Here is a 5,036-nt window from a genome sequence, read left to right as displayed (position 1 = left end):
TGTAAGTGTGCACATTGACAAAAACTTGACACTTTGAGCGGCTCCTTGGATAGATTTTTTTTATTTTTAGACAATTCGTTCATCACATTTGTTAAATATCACACTTTGCCTGGCAGCTTGCTAAGCTAATCGGTAAGAGCCAGTAATCGCTGCAGAATTACTTCGGAGAGAGTTAACCTGATAAATACGCGCACCGACATTATCAGTTGAAAAGGAACTTGTTGTTACTGAACAATGGCCTTGAGAGATTCACAGTTCCAGCAATTATTTTGAATATGCTGTCAATGTGTGGCACAAAATCGAGATCAAACCGATTTTTTAAAATGCGGTACAGTTTCATCCGTTGAATGGCCCTTTCCACATGTACTCGGGCACTTGCTATGAATTGGTTTCTCCTAGCTTCCTCTGCAGTGAGCTGTTTTTCCATGAGGAATGGAGGTCTGATCATTTTGATATTTTTTTCTTTGCAAAGTTCACCGATTAGGAAGCCTTTATCTACCATCACACTGTCAACATGGGGAATACACTTGTCAAGAACTTTGCACTCCTTTGTGATGTATGTGTCAGATGCTTTCCCTCCATATGCCTTACTTACATAGCTAATTAAGCCTCCTGGTGTCTCACTCACCAGGACCTTTGCAGAGTACGTGCGCTTATAATGGCTGTATGTTAGGAGCCTTGACACTAGATCTTTTGGGCGCTCAATTTCTATTTCAGTGCAGTCAAGCCCCATCCTCGTGTCTTTGTATTCTTTGAAATACATTGTGAGACAGTTCACAACTGCAGTCTTCGTTGGCCAGAAAATTGCATGCTCAAGAATGCTTGCTAGAATTACTTTATTTAAACATCTTGAAGGGGCAGCGCAATAAGACGATGACAGAAGGCAGGAAACACACAGGACAGCGCTGTCCTGTGTGTTTCCTGCCTTCTGTCATCGTCTTATTGCGCTGCCCCTTCAAGATGTTCAACCAGTACCAACTCGCCCAAATGTCGATCCTTTTACTTTATTTATTTATTTATTTATTTATTTATTACATACTGCCAACTGCATCTTGGCAGTCCAGGCAGGAGTGAGTGTATACAAAGTCGGCACTGCAAGTCCAAATAACAAAAACTTGGGTTACTAGGAACCATAAAAAAAGAATGCTTAATGATACAGACTATTGCGTCGGGAAAGGCAGCATGTACAAAATTACAAAAATAGGAAAATGGTGATTCTAAAACGAACACGCTTCATTGCAAAGATTGTACGGCAGCCACAAATGAATCAACCGAGGACATACAAGCGACTTCTTGCGGTAGAGCATTCCACTCTGCTATAGTTCGAGGGAAAAACGAGAAGCGATAAGCAGTAGTTTTAGTCGGTGGCATCACAATCGTTTTGCTGTGCTTGTGTCTGGTTTCTCTTGTTTTATTGAAATTGATATATATGTCGGGATCCATTTTTGTTTGTTTATTAACGATATTAAACAAAGTTTGTAGGCGATGCAGTCTACGCCGAAATTCAAGTGATGGGAGGCCAGACCGTGTTCTGAGATCAGTGATCGAGACTCGTCTATTATAAATATTATAAATAAATCTAAGGGCTTTCTTTTGCACGCTTTCAATGTTGTTGACACGGGTCTTTGTGTGGGGATCCCAGACAGCATCGGCATATTCAAGCAGTGGTCTAATGAGTGTCGTGTAGGCAGCGAGTTTAGTCCTACTAGTGCAGTGTTTAAGCCGGTGTTTAATTAGCCATAGCTTCCTTAGCGACGCCGAAACGAAGTATTGGACATGAGCGTTCCAGGTTAACTTCGAGTCAATAACTACACCCAGATACTTAAATTTGTCAACCATCTTAATTGCTACATTATTGATTTTATATGTACAAATTGATGGTGCTTTCTTTCTTGTAATCATCATTTGAGTACATTTTGTGGCATTTAAATTCATGCGCCAGGATTGACACCAGTTATCGATTGCATTAAGGTAATCCTGTATAGCAGTCTGATCATGGGGGGATTGAATGTTGTGATACACAATACAATCATCAGCGAAGAACCGTCAGCGTACCGGGGAATCAAAGGACAAGTCACTCAGATAAATCAAAAAGAGAAGAGGTCCAAGTGCTGAACCTTGCGGTACACCGGAAAGTACAGGAGCAGGTGAAGAAAATGAGTTTCCTATACGGACAAATTGTGTTCGATTAGTTAAATAAGAGTCAAGCCAGCGAAGAATTTGTTCATTTTTCAGCGTACATTGTAGCTTCAGCTTTAGTCTTTGGTGACAAACACGGTCAAATGCTTTCTGAAAATCAAGGAAAAGCACATCTATTTGCCCGCCGCAGTCTAGCGCTACCATGACTTCATTGGTAATATGTAGAAGCTGAGTAACTGTAGATAGGCCACGCCGAAATCCATGCTGTTTTTCCGAAAAGAAATTATTGTTTTCCAGAAAGCTGCTCAGGTGCTTAAAAACATAGTGCTCCATCACCTTACTAGCGGTGCAGAGAAGCGAGACAGGTCTGTAATTAGTAATACTGAGTTTATCTCCGGACTTATGAATGGGAATTATCTTTGCTGCTTTCCAATCGTTAGGAAGGACACCTTGCTTTAGACTTTCGCTAAATATTATGTACAGATACTTTGCCCACCACTCCGCATATCTAAAAAGAAAATTATTTGGTATGTCATCAGGACATTACAATTGAATCCTTGAAAATGTTCGACACAGTTGTACGGTGGACACTAAACAACACCGCCAACAGAGAAAATGTTAAGTCATGATAGAGCTTCATCTATCTGAGGAGCACAGCATCATCATCATTTAAGGATAAGCTTCGCGTTCCTTGACGCAACCGCATTTCTGTGTAAAGTTCTGTTATGTTGTAGAACAACTCGAAAGAGCCTATGCCTGTGAGGACAAGACCATGCTCATCGGGCACTTTTGCAATTGTGATAAGCTGTTCTCTTGCAAATAGGTTGTTTCTAGTGTCGACCTGAATTCCAATTTCTTTAGACAGCTCCTCAGCCTCGGCACTTATCTCTGAAAAAAAGAAAGGACAAATTGAGTGTAACAATAACATAAATTATAGCAGTCTCAAGTATTAATTAGTATTACGAACAGCAGTAAAAGTGATGCACTGTTTGCTGGATACCTTCTGATATTGGAGTGCAATCACCTGGACTCGCAGCCAGAGCTTCTGGAGGAAGGAAATCTAAAATAAAATGAAACCAACTAAAAAGAGCAAAGTACTCTACACTACAGTTAATGACGTGGGTGCCCGAATGCAACACAAATTTGGCACATCAATTTAGTATTACTTAAGGGATAAACATACCATCGCACTCTACTGGTTCACTCTCTTCGGCCAGTGGTGCATCAAGTTCCAACAACGCGCTGCTCGAGCTTTCCTCTGCGCCTTCTTGGTATTTTTCTGCAGCATCAGTGCAAATGGAAGGTGTCTGTGGCAGCTGGTAAGAGCGTATGGGAATGCCTCTTTCCCCTGAAATTGAAATCCAAGCTTTTCTGGACATTTTATTAATAGATAACATTAATGCCACTTCCGACCGCGATTGAGGCCGGTCGGGATCGAAATCATCGATCACGAATAATAATAATATATGGGGTTCTACGTGCCAAAACCACTTTCTGATTATGAGGCACGCCGTAGTGGGGGACTCCGGAAATTTTGACCACCTGGGGTTCTTTAACGTGCACCTAAATCTAAGTACACGGGTGTTTTCGCATTTCGCCCCCATCGAAATGCGGCCGCCGTGGCCGGGATTTGATCCCGCGACCTCGTGCTCAGCAGCCTAACTATCGATCACGATTGACTCCCTTCGGTAGCTTGCGCCAGGGGCCAATCGCGATCGATAATTTCGATTCCGATAAGGCTGGATCGCGGTAGAAAGTGCCCAATGTGGCACACGTTTAAGATAGCTGCGGAGCTCTTTTAATACGTATACAGTAATGACTCGTTGCTACAGTGAATTAAACAACGGAGGAAGCGGTCGTGCGGGTACATATGCGCGATCAACATTGCTTTTGCATAATCAAACGCGGGCGATAGGAGTTCCTCCGTGAGTCAATGTGTTACCCTGCTCGCTCCTACACCGAGCAACGCCGGAGCAAGCGACAGCACATTTCGCCTATTCTGGCTATCACAGATCGTTTTCGATTATTTCTGGCATCTACATATATGAGTAGACGACTTGTTATTGCTAACAGCACAGAGAATCAATATCGATACACTTACGCCGCCTTATCGCCGCTCGCACAGGCGGCCGCCTCGCATCGTGTGGACGTACTACAGGCAGGTTGACGGACGGAACTGCTTCCGGCGACAACCTTCGGTACTTGTAACCTGATAATAAAGTGACAGACACGTTGACTGCATGCAAAGAACCGAAAAGTACACCCGAAATGGCCTTACCTAGCGTCTTGTATACGGGATATACAAAATCCTCTTCTCTGAAGTGCTTGCTGCAGACGACGGCATATTTTGACGGCAGCTTGCCCATTCTAAGCTTTATTAACCAAACTTTCTTAAGCTTCGTCGACTTCGGATAGAAGTGAAAACTTACACCATCGTCCTTGCGAGATTTACATTGCGGAACTGAGCAGTAAGTCACCATCGTATCGCACAAAAGCGGGCGCGGCCGGTGCAGATCTAGGAGATCGTCGGCGGCGTAGTAGGCAAGTCCTTGCCGTGACGTCACATCGCTGCGATTGCAGCGGCGCCAGTGTTCGTTCTTGTAATGTCCATGTATGGCACTCTTTGGAATGAAGGAAGGCAACCCTGGGGTTCAAGGGAGCTTCCAAGATGGCTGCAGTTTCGTTGAAATAAATGTGTGTGTGTTCCCAACAGAATTGGCCGTAATCAATCTCAATACTCGAACTACTATACGTTACAATGGCGACGAAGATGCGTCTGAACTTCGTGAAGGCTGCCAAGCAACGATTTTAAGCAGAACGAAGATATCAATACACATTGTCGAAGCTTCTACTTTGATAGGGCACCCTGCAATGCAGTTTGCCTGTACATGTCGCGC

The 5,036-nt window shown here is 43.4% G+C and overlaps 1 pseudogene; it reads right to left on the bottom strand.

Annotated features, from left to right (window-relative positions):
• Positions 1-202: 202 nt before the first annotated feature.
• On the bottom strand, positions 203-4,621 carry LOC135905049 (uncharacterized; annotated as a pseudogene).
• Positions 4,622-5,036: the final 415 nt, after the last annotated feature.

Source organism: Dermacentor albipictus, chromosome 6, assembly GCF_038994185.2.
Source record: "Dermacentor albipictus isolate Rhodes 1998 colony chromosome 6, USDA_Dalb.pri_finalv2, whole genome shotgun sequence".
In the NCBI taxonomy this organism is placed as follows: Eukaryota; Metazoa; Arthropoda; class Arachnida; order Ixodida; family Ixodidae; genus Dermacentor; species Dermacentor albipictus.
The sequence above is the reverse complement of the archived record's forward strand: the minus strand, read 5'-3'. Positions and strand labels throughout refer to the sequence as shown.